Source organism: Megascapheus bottae, chromosome 3 (assembly GCF_031878675.1).
Source record: "Megascapheus bottae isolate mThoBot1 chromosome 3, mThoBot2.hap1, whole genome shotgun sequence".
Taxonomy (NCBI): Eukaryota; Metazoa; Chordata; class Mammalia; order Rodentia; family Geomyidae; genus Megascapheus; species Megascapheus bottae.
Genome location: NC_143511.1, coordinates 45,161,804 through 45,174,709, shown reverse-complemented (window position 1 = coordinate 45,174,709; position 12,906 = coordinate 45,161,804).

Here is a 12,906-nt window from a genome sequence, read left to right as displayed (position 1 = left end):
TCAAAAATGCCAGATTGTGTAAGTGACCACTGTAAAATACTGTAGATTTTATTGATCTATTTTGCTCTTAAATCAGGACTTGAACTCAGGGCCCCTTGCTTGCACTTGGCTTTTTTCACACAGGGTTGGGGTCCTACCACTTGAGTCACACTTCCGTTTCTAGTTTTTGCTCCATAAATGAAGATAAGGGTCTCGTAGACATTTTTTTTTAATACAGGAAAATTACAGGCGTAAAGATTACAGATATAAGCTACCATTATCTTGCTGTAGTTGGCTTATAAAAAAGAAAGAAGGGGAAAAAGAGAAAGAAAAAGTAAAAAAAATAGTCTTTGATATAGCTCAGTGACCACAAAAATTAGACCAGTGTTCAAGGGATCAGGACAAACTCATCATTATAGGTAAAGAGCTCAGCCAACAAATCCATATTGACTACCAGGCACAAAATACAGGGCAGGGTACCTTATCCTCAGGGAGTACCTGCTTTGTCTGAAATAACTACTATAGCAACATAGTACCTGAAAACAATAAAAGCTCAATATGTATCATATATGTTAATAAATGTATTCTTTTTAGAGAAGAGGATGAATCATTAATTCTGGTCAGTGCCAATGAAACTTTGAATCTAGTATTGTAAACTGATTTTTAGCAATTCATAGAGAGACCTTCCTCTGGATTTTTGACAATAAGGTTTGGGTAACAAGAACTGTTGACTTTAAGACCATTAAACAGTTTGAAATTGTATATATTAAAACTTTAGTGACATAGCAAGATAATCTAGATAAGGACTTTCCAGTATTTATTATTATTCTACCACAGTTACATTTTGCATAAACATCTTGTTTAATCTTCATGACACCCTTATATGTATCTTTATGCTGTATTATCATCTTATCTTTATAGCTGAGGAAGCCAAGCCTTAGGGGAGGTTCAGTAACCTTGCCCACAGTCATAAAACAAGAAGGCAATGAAGCCAGGATCTTAATCTTTGTGAAACTCTTTCATGCCTAATAGCTTTTTACTCTGAAAGTTAACAGTGACTCTTTGTATGAAAAAGCAGCCAAATGTTCTTTTATTGAACTTTCTAGAGGTGGGGGAACAGTGCAATAATTGATAGTTTGATTTTCTCAATCTCATTAATGTAGGATTTCAATTCTGGCCATTGCTGCATTGAGGACCTTGGCTAAATAAAGTGTGTATTTTATTAATGATTGCTGTTTAGCCAAAACTGAGGAGTCTGTGTAAATCTCAACATAAATGTCATTGAGACCTGTTAGGAAAGATCTCTTGTTTGTTTCCCAGCCTTTCTCTGTCACATCTGGAGCTGCTGATTAAAAGTGCAGCTTTGTGGAGAGGAGGCTATTTTTTCCTGCCTGTTCAGTGAGGGTGTTCAGGCTCACTGTTTACCCTAGCTAGGGAAGGGAGGGTAAGCAGCTGCAAGAAGAATGGTCCAAGTGAAATGGCCTTTGTTTCCCTAATTTCCTCCTCTTCATCCTCAACACTGATGCTTGGGTGGCAACTGAGCTTTTAGGTGTTGAAGATTTTTGGTTTTGTTTTAAGATGACAGAAGGCTCATGGGAAGAGGCTGCTCCAATAGCTGGCACTGGGGAAATCTTTTTTTTTTTATTGTAAGGGTGACATACAGAGCCAGGTAATGAGTACATTTCTTTTTGGACAATGTCACTCCCTTCCCCCACTTTCTCCCAGTTTTTCCCTCCTGTCCCTACCCACAAGTTGTATAGTTCGTTTTCAACATAGTATATAGTGAATATCAATGCTGCACTTGTTTATCCTCAGTCCCGCCATTTCTGTGATTCCCCTTTATCCTCTCAAAGACAGAAAAACTCACAAACAAGGTTAAAGGAAAAGAAAACAAAAACAGCAGCAAACAGGATCAATTATTCAGGTCTTCAAGCATTACACAGAGATCAAAGGAGGATATTCTTAGGAGAGGATCATAAAGGTGATCCTCTATGTGCATCTTATCATGTAAGATAATATTTATCTTAATGAACTCCAAGAAATGGAAACAAGAGGTTTTTGTCTTTGTTCCTGGGGAAATCTTGACTGTCAGCAGTTGTTTCTTTAGGAAAAAGCTGTCTGTGGGCTTGTATCTATGTCTAGCTATTTAGAGGGCTGGAATCTGAGGATCACAGTTGGAAGCCAGCCCAGGTAGGAAAGTCTGAGACTCTTATTCCTAATAAACTACCAAGTAGCCAGAAATAATGCTATGGCTCAAGTGGTAGAGAACTAGCTTTGAGCAAAAGAAGCTTGAGATACCACACTCAGGCCCTGAGTTCAAGCCCAGCGACTGGACACAAAGGGATGGGGGGATAATGGCTAACAGGAGGCTCTCTTATCCAGAATGATCTTCTCTCTTTTTTTTGCCTTTGTAATCAAATGGAAGAAAGACATACCCGAACATCAGCTCGGGGCTGATGAATGTGACACAGGTTTCATAGTTTCTTCTCATCCTTAACTTCTGTGCTTGTTGGCAGACCCTCTTCATCCAAACAAAAGTTGTTTGGTGTCAGATGTCTAGTTTGTTCTAAGTACATTCCCTAAGATTCTGTTGTACAGAAGAAACGACAGAGAATCAACAACGAGTATTAGTAGAATGATAAATAATTATGTTGTTAAACCTCTGAGAATAACACTTGCAGAACACTTCAGTGACCTAGACTTAGAGAAAGTGTCCATACTTGGCTTAATGCTCTGCTGTAACTTTTCAAATTCTTAATTATTTTTGAACAAGTAGACCCAGATTTTAACTTTGTACTAGGTTCTGCTGGTCCCATTTCCATTCCTAATTATCTGTAAAGAGGCAGGACCATATCTTTAACTGGCATGCTGTCCTCTAAGACCTTATTGCTGGATGGGAATTACATGACACTCAGTATCCTAAATAGTTTCTTTTATGTGTGTGTGTATATTCAGCTATTAGTTTTCCTTTCTGTCTATGGTCATCACAAGAAAGCTAAAAGCTACTTATGTGGCATATTTTTAAGATGAAGTTGTTGTTCATATACCACAAAGAAGTTCAAGCTTTTTCATATCGAAGAGTCAGTGCTGTTAGAGCATTTTCTAAGGCTTCACTTCTTTGATTCCCAACATGAAGCAATGGGGTTTTCTACTCTAAAAAGAAAAAAGACTGCCACTGTTGGTGGTAAGAGTTCAGAATTTCATCCACTGTTTTCTACTGAGTCTTAACCAAGAAATGATGTAGTCTGTCTCCAAGAATTAAAATCAGAGATCCTTCTTAACATGAATGGTCAAGATGTTGGAGCCCTGGAGAAGGAACTGGCAGCACTCCTAATTCTTTTGAAAGCCTTGGTTATATATCTGTGGTTGTAGCAGACTGCATTTTGTATGTGTGTGGAGGGATGGGGGTGGGTCATGGGGCTTGAACTGGGCCTGGGCACTGTCCCTGAGCTCTTTGGCTCAAGGCTACCTCCTTACCCCTTGAGCTACAGCACTACTTCTGGTTTTCTAGGAGCTAATTGGAGATAAGAGTCTCACAGATTTTTTAGTGGCTGGGATGGCTTTTAACCGAGATCCTCAGATCTTGGCCTCCTGAGTAACTAGGATTTCAGGTGTGAGCCACCTCAGCCAGACAAAAGGGTTTCTGTTTCCATATGTTATTTGTAACATGTCTGAAAAGCAGATCTCACAGGAAAACTCCAACATTTCATTTCTACTCCACAACAAAGGAATTTAGGCATCTCTTTACCAGGCATCTCAACAAACATGTGACATATGTGGGATCTTGTTTACAGACACTAACATAGTAGAGATAGAGATATCAACAGATAAGTACATTATAGGGTGAGAAGGATCAGTCTAGGGGTTGGAGAAAGGTCAATGTGAGGTTTCCAAGGAACAAGGAAGGAACTTAACCCATTAATTTCCAAGCACAGTGTGCCTCCTTTCTTTCTAAGCTAGCAAATCCTCCTCTCAGTGTTGTAGATTCCCATGAACAGGAGCCTTTAGAACCTAAGTAGCAGAAGGCAAACATTATAGAAAATCTCCTGGCTCTGGCTCTTAATAAATGGTTGGATGCATCTCAAAGTAGAAAACAAAAAGAAAGAAAAAAGTTACATCCCTGGAGGCATTTAAAACAAAATGGAGCAAGTAACTAAGTTGCTGAGATATGTCCAATGACTGCTTCCAGTTGCAAGTCTAGGTCTTCTCAAAGGAGGTGTGGGTTGTGATTGGATATGAAATGAACACATGGTTTGTTTTATAATCCATCAGAGGCAATCATAAAGGCCAAATGTTTTGGAGGGTATTTTAGGTTCTGGCAAAAATCACAGGATTTAATAGTGAAGCAGCTTTATGAAAACATCAGCTTTTAGTTATCTCTCTTGACTAAAAAGAAATTATGAGGCAGAGGAGCCTGAGTAATTCTGTTTCATTCCTTTTTTGATATTCACTCTTTCTTATAGATATTTCTATTAAGACATTTGCTGGTTAGCATTGAATCAAAATGGTAGGAAGACATCTCATCAGTGATTTTTTACACTGGAAATTTTCCTATTTTTCTCTTCTCTCTTCTAGGCAGTATTCCTAATAGCTTTTCCACATGGTCCTTCAGTGGCGACAGCCTCATCAACGTGGATGTGGAGGAGGCTGTGGAATCATCCATCATCCTTGCCTATGAGGATGTTAGTGGCTGAGATGCTCAGAAACCACACAAGCTGGGATCTAAACTAAGAATAGGGAAGCAGTGCTGAAACTTCCCAGTCTCATCAGGAATAGAAGGTTTGGGGGGCAACTAGAAGCTATTCTCCAATGTTAAGTGGATTGTCTACTGACACCTTTCGTAAAGGTTAAATAAAAAAGGGATCCATCTTTACTGTGATCCTCAGTTGTTTAGACAGTTGTTTTCTTTCTTTTTTAAAATATATTTTTATTCTGATTAATAGAAGGGTTACATTATGTTTACCAGATAAAAGGTGCATTACTTCACATACATTGATACCCTTTCTCATTAGACAGTTGTTTTCTATTGAAGGAGGACACACGGACTCAGACCTTAGGAGCTCCAGTGCTCTATTCTGCTCCTTGAGTGCGTGGGGATGGTTGTAGCTGAACAGAGTCCATCAGCTACTCAGCAGTGCTCTCTAGCTCTCCTCTGGAGAAGAAAGAGATTTATCCCATAGATTCTTGAGATAAGAAAACATCTGATGATCAATGTTGATGTTCTCATCTTTCTTGGATATCTTAAAATCTACTACTTGGCCTATCAACATATCTTGAATGGTAAGGTTAGAGATTTTTATCCACGAGCCCTCTACCACAACCGGAAAGATGATCTGGTACAAATCTTGGTCACTCTTACTCTGCCAAGCTATTCTTGCTAGACTAGATGTTCTAATGCTCTCTGGAATGTCCACTAATTAATATTTCAGTTATGCCAGCAGTCTGTGGCTTATGCCTATAATCCTAACTATTCAGAAGGCTGAGATATGAGAATTGCTGTTTAAAGCCAGCCTGGCAGGAAAGCCAGTCTGTATAAGAATTTTTATCTCCAATTAGCCAGTGGAAAACTGGAATTGGCATTGTGGCTCTAGGTGGTAGAGTGCTAGCCTTAGGCAAAAAAAAAAAAGCTCAGAGACAATACCCCGGCCCTGAGCTTAAGCCCCATGACCACCTCCACCACTACCACCACCACCACCAACAAAAAGAAAAATTACCTTAAAAAAAAAATAATTGTTTGAGAATAATAGCAAGAACAAAAACAAAATCACTCTTGTGACTGGATGCAGGCTTTATTTTCAAACTGATCTAGTTTTTCTTTGAAAGTTAGATTCTTCTAAATGCAGTAACAAGATGGATAGAAGGCCCCAAATCTTAGTCTCCTTCCTTCCCTGCTTTCCTCCATCCTTCTCTCTGTCTTTCACAGATGAAGACAGACAGACAGACAGACAGACAGACAGACACACACACACACACACACACACACACACACAATAAAAGAGGGAATCAAAGCCTTTGGATTATCCAGCAAATGCTATCCATTATCCTGACATGCACTATTGTCATAGGTAATTGGACACAGAGTATGCATGCCTAGTGGAATGTTTCAAGCCCCCATTAGAGAGTTATAAAACAACCACAAAGGGCTCTAACTTGTGAGTAAAATGAGAAAAAGAGGTGGGTCAACTCAGGCCCTTTCTCTTGATCCAGTCCAGCATACCATACCCACCACCCACTCATGGCCACTATATACCTCTACCCTTATCTTTTATATATCTAAATCTATAAATGTGACTATATATATACATATACACAATAGCATAAGTGTAATATTTTTTTCAGTTTTTATCTCTAATAGATGAAATAATTTAGTCTGCTACTTAGATTTGAAGCTCACCACCTCCCCAAACTTTGAAAGAAATTATTGCTAATTCCCAGAGGTATTTTTGAAACCTGTTTCTGAAAACATAGTACATAATTATGATCTAATAATATGTAGAAGCTACAGTATATTCTATTTGGGAATAAATTTGGTACATTAAGTTTTATAAGGCCCACATAAATCTGACAATGCCTCATTATTATTATTGTTATTATTTGGCTTATGACACATATTTTCCTCTTTGTCCTAACATGAATTATTAAGGAGAACAAGCATGACATTTTAATCCATGTTTATAGTGTATCAGGATAATCAGAAATTCCCTCGCTGGTTTGTCTGTGTTTGGTGCCTTCATATTTTCTCCTGTAGATTTTTACAAAATATACTAAAACCTGTTTTGAACTGCAGTAATCTATGGCACAGCGAAATATCAGAACTTGTTCTTTCTGTTTGTGCTTTAGTGCCTGTTATTCAATTTCCCGTTGTTATTCATCCATCCCAGCCACATATGAGACAGAATATGCTGTATTGGTTGTGTGTGTGTGACTCATTTCATTTAACATGATGTCCACATTCATTCTTTTTGGTGATCAAATAATATTCCAGAATGTGTGTTTATGTCTGTATATGTATGTATGTATGTAACATTTTATTTATTTGTTCATGCATTGATGGGCACTTTGGTTAATCCTCTATTCCAGCTGTTGTGAATATGTTATAATGGCTCTTACTAATTTCCCAGTTGCTTCAAACATTTTTAGGATTTATGATAGCCAGCATCTCCAGCACTCAAATTTCTTCATTGTCTACATCCTATTTTTAGAAAAAAACACTAATACTGTCTTCCAAGATAGTAAACTATATGAATTACATAGTACTGCTACAGTGTTTTGGGTTGAAAATAAAAAATAAATATTTTCAGGTTGTGAAAAGAACAAAAAGAGAATTTCTTTGTGCAGATGGAGAAATGTTGTGGATTCTTGCTGAATCTTGTGGAATCTTACTGAATTCTTGCTGGAAGAGAATGAACATACATATGCATTTACATCCATACATATTGCGTGAAGAAGCAGGGATTTCTGGCAACTTCACATTTTGTTTTCTGAATGTTTTCTAACAGTTCACAGACTGTTTGGGGCTGAAAAGTATTCATCAGATTCCATAAGACACTAGTAATTTGGAGTGCTTGAAAATAACCTATTATTAAATGAACTTGAAGTCTCATTATGAAATGAGACTTCTTAAAGTGTTTGGTTGGTGTGCTTTAGTTAATTTCTTTTGATATGATACCACTTTACATAGTGACCAGATAACTAGAGGAGTATGAAGCTCTGGAAGCAATGAAATCCATGAGAAGATTGTGAGCCATTATTGTGGGTGGAACTACTTTGATTCTGTCTGTGTCATTCCCATTGATATAATTTTGTAATATGTGGAGATCACATTACAATCCTTGTCCAGATGCTTAAGAAAGCTAGGAATTCCAATACTGTATTGAAGAGGAGTGGAAAGAGTGGACACCTTTGTTTTGTTACTAATTTTAGAGGAAATGATTTAAAATTTTTCACCATTAAGTATAATGCTGATTAAATGTTTGTCATAGGCAGCCTCTATTATATTGAGGAATCCTCCATGGATTTCTACTTTCTCCAGATCTTTTAACATACAGGAGTATTGGAATGTGTCAAATGCTTTTTCTGCATCTATGAGATGATCATGTGGTTCTTGTACTTGCTGTTATTGATGTGTTGAATTACATGAATTGATTTGTGTTTATTGTTTAAGTTGGTTGGCCAGAATTTTATTGAGAAATTTTACATTGATATTCATCAGAGGTTAATCAATACTTCTGTTTCTTTGATGAGTCCCCATCTGGTTTTGGGATGAGGGTTCTGCTGGCTTCATAGAATGAGTTTTGTAGTGATCTTTCCCTTTCAATTTTATTGAAGAGCTTGAGGAGTATTGGAGTAAGTTCTCCTTTGAAGGTTTATAGAATTTGATTGCGAATCCATCTGGTCCCAGGCTTTTCTTGAATGGGAGGTCTTTTATTGCCATTTCTATTTCATTACTTGTTATAGGTCTATTTAGTTGGTTTAAATCTTCTGGTTTAGTTTGGGAGGAATTTTTGTTGTTGTTGTTTTTTGTTTTTGCCAATCCTGGGCTTGAGCTCAGGGCCTGAGCACTGTCCTTGGACTTTCTCAAGGCTAGAGCTCTACCACTTGAGCCTCAGCACCACTTCCGGCTTTTTTCTATGTATGTGGTACCGAGGAATCAAACCCGGGTCTTTATGCATGCTAGGCAAACACTTTAACCACTAGGCCAAACTCCCAGCCCAGGGAGGAATTTTTTTCATTTCTTTTAGAGTCTCCAATTTGTTGGCATAAAGGTTTGTAAAGGTTTCCCTTATAATGTTTTGTATCTTGCTTATTTCTGTCAAGATATTTTCATTTTCTTTGCTAACCTTATTTATTTAGGTGACTACTGCTCCTCCCCTTCCTCCTCTTCCTCCCCCTCCTCCTCTTCTTCTTCCTCTCCTTCTTCTTCCTCTTCTTCTTCTTCTTCTTCTTCTTCTTCTTCTTCTTCTTCTTCTTCTTCCTCTCCTTCTCCTCCTTCTCCTCTTCCTCCTCCTTCTTCTTTCTTCTTTCCTCCTCCTCCTCTTCCCCCTCCTCCCCCTTCTCCTCCTCCTCCTCCTCCTTCTTCTTCTTCTTCTTCTTCTTCTTCTTCTTCTTCTTCTTCTTCTTCTCCTTCCTCCTCCTCCTCCTCCTCCTCCTCCTCCTCCTCCTCCTCCTCCTCCTCCTCCTCCTCCTTCTTCTTCTTCTTCTTCTTTTTGTCAGATTTTCTAAGGGTCTATAAATTTTGTTAAGTTTTTCAAAGAAGCAACTCTTTGCTTTGTTAATTCTATGAGTTTTCTTTTGGTGACTAATTCATTTATTTCTGATTTAATTTAAATTATTTGTTTCAATCTACTGGTTGGAATTGGCTTCTTTCTCTTTTTCAAGGAGCTTAAGGCTTTTCTTGAATGGGAGGTCTTTTATTGCCATCTTTATTTCATTACATTGCATCATTAAATTATTGGTTTGGGAGGGGGTGGGGGAAGAGAAATGGGGATAAAAACATGAGAAGGGGTAATAATGTGTGAGAAGTAATGCACCTACTACCTGGAGAATGTAACTGTAACCCCTCCATATGTTACCCTGACAATAAAAAAAAGATATTGGTTTAAGAGTCCCCTGTTTCTTTATATAAAGACCAATTCCCAATTAGATAACAGCAAACTACTCCTTGGGGAACTGCTTACCCCAGTGAAAGCCCTTGTTGGTTACAATCACTAAGTAATGTGTGATATTATATGGGGTGCCAAGCCACTTGTAGCTTGTTGCTTCTCAACTGTTTTTGAATACTATTTAACTTTATGTTACGTTGATCAGATAGTCCTCCTAACTGGCCAAAGTTACAAGGGATACTTATGGCTTTGGTCACTTAGAATGGCTTAAGTATTTCTGATATTTCCATAGTAGTCAACACTACAGGTATTCTAATTTTTAGAAATAAGGACTATAACTCTTTCCACTTCTCTTTAACATAGTAGTAGAATTCCTACCCAGAGCAATAAGGCAAGAAGCAAGCATAAAAGGGATAAATAGGGAAAGAGGAAGTGAAACGTTCCCTCTTCGCAGATGACATGATTCTGTTTTTAAAAACCTTATAGACTCCACTCCCAAGCTGCTTGAGCTGATTTGAAACTTTGGCAAGGTAGCAGGGTATAAAATTAACCTTCAAAAATCAACTACCTTCCTGTATACCAACAATGAGAGGAAGGAGGCAGCAATCAGGAATGCAGTTCCTTTTGCAATACACTCAAAGAAAATAAAGTACTTAGGAATTAATTTAGAATGTAAAGGACTTTTATGATGAAAACTTTAAAAACAAGAAAAAGGAAATTAAAGCAGAACTGAGGAAATGGAAAAACCTCCCATACTCCTGGATTGGAAGAACTAACATCACGAAAATGACAGTCTTGCCAAGGGCTATCTACAAATTCAATACAATACTCATCAATATCCCAATGTCATTTGTTAAGGAAATAGAAGAAGCAATCCAGAATTTCATATGGAATAGTAAAAGACACTGTATAGCAAAAACAATTCTTAGCAGAAAGAACAGCGCAGGAGGAATTTCAATTCCAAAGTTTAGACTCTACTACAGAGCTGTAGTAACTAAAACAGCTTGGTACTGGCACAAGAACAGGCCTGAAGACCAATGGAATAGAACTAAAGACCCAGAAATCAACTCACAGACCTAAAGCCACCTAATCTTTGATAAGGGAGCTAAAAAAATAGAATGGAAGAAAGACAGCCTCTTCAACAAGTGGCAGAACTTGTTAAGCACCTGCAGAAAGCTAAAGTTGGATCCTTCTATGTCACCCTGCACCAGGATTAATTCCAAAATGGATCAAAGACCTCGGAGTAAAAGCAGACACCCTAAAAACTTTACAAGAAGGAATAGGAGATACACTAGGTCTCCTTGGCACAGGTCAAAACTTTCTTAATAAAGACCCCAAAACATAACAAATTATAGTTTGGAAAAATGGGACTGCATTAAGCTGAAGAGCTTTTATATGGCAAAGGACATAGCTAGTAAGTTAATTAGAAAGCCTACAGAGTAGGAGAAGATCTTCACTAACCATACAAAAGACAAAGGTCTCATATCTCAAATATATCTACAGCTAAAAAATTTGATCTCTCCAAAACCAATCTTCATAGAAACAATCATCCCATTAAAAGATGGACCAAAGACTTAAAGAGAGTCTTCTCTGAAAAAGAAACAAAAATGGCCTATAGACACATGAAGAAATGCTTGACATCTCTGGTCATAAAAGAAATGCAAATCAAAACAACTCTGAGATTCCACCTCACTCCAGTTAGAATGGCCATGATCAAGAAATCTAATAACAACAGATGCTGGAGGGGATGTGGCCAGGAGGGTTCACTAATACACTGTTGGTGGGAGTGTAAACTCGTTCAAGCACTATGGAAAACAGCATGGCAGTTCCTCAAAAGACTAAACATAAAGCTCCCCTATGACCCAGCAATTCCATTCCTTGGCATTTACCCACTTGTCCAGAAACAAGGACATACTAAATCCACTAGCACAATGATGTTCATTGCAGCACTATTTACCATAGCAGAGATATGAAACCAACCCATATGCCCCTCAGTCGACGATCGGATCATGAAGATGTGGTAATTATACACAATGGAATTATATGCTGCTATCAGAAAGAATAACATCACCCCATTTGTAAGGAAATGGAAAGACTTGGAAAAAATCATATTAAGTGAAGAAAGCCAGACCCAAAGGAACATAGGCTCAATGGTTTCCCTTATTTGTAGTAATTAGTATAAACCTAGGACTCTCCTAACAGAGGGTTACAATAGCTCAAATTCTAGATACATAAGGCAATATAGGATGAGGCCAAATTAATGGACCTCCAGGACATAGAAAGAAGAGCTTAATTATGAGTGACTGTTGTTCTTAATGTACTATGTTTTTTTCTCTTCTCTTTTTTTGCCCTTTGGTTAATCTCATATTGTTACAGTGTCTGACTTTGTTACCCGGTATAACAAAATATGAGGGGAAAAAAGATGAGGGGAGGTTGTGGGAGGAGGGAAATGGGGACAAAAACATAAGAAGGGGTGTCAATGTGTGATAAGTAATGCACCTTTTGTCTGGCAAATATAACTGTAATCCCTCTATACAGAAAATAAAAATATAAAGTAAGTCAAGTGGTTGTAAAAAAAAAGATAAGGAGTATAAATTTACAATGCTAAACAGAGGTGATATAAGCAGAGATAAGCCAAGGCAAACTTGGAAGAGATATCTATAGAGTCAGGGAATCTGAAAGTCCTCTTCCTAGTGAAAGCAATGATAATTGGTAAAAAACATAGAAACAAAAACCAATGGTTGGAGAAAGTTGTTCAGAATCCTGGAAATGGATAAAGATTAGTCTAAAAAAGTTCATAAGTGCATGCATAGAATGGTTGGTACAGCGGGGCAAGGTAGCTCACGCCTGTAGTCCTAGCTACTCAGGAGACTAAGATCTGAGGATCAAGATTCAAAGTCTGCCTTGGCCCAAAAGGACCTGAGACTCTTATCTACAACTAAGCTCTAGAACATGGAAAGTGAGGCTTGGCTGAAGGGTAGGGTGATAGTGTTTAGCTTAGGGACAGCGCCCAGGCCTAATTCAAGCCCCATGACCCATCAAAAAAAAAAAAAAAAAAAAGGAATTGATGGTGCAATTCTATGAGTTTGAGTGCAGTCTGCCTTTCAATAAAATGATGCCAATTATGCCACTTCATATATAGAAGAAATTTATTTCAATTCTTTTCTTACCTATATAAGAGTAGATTTTTTTTACTAGTATACATTAAAATTGCACTACATTGTCATTGACTTTCTTTTTTACAGTTATCTCTTATTAAAATAATAAGAAAAAAATGATGATTTTTGTCTTGTACTTCCTAGTCCTAGGGCTCTCCACAGTCTTC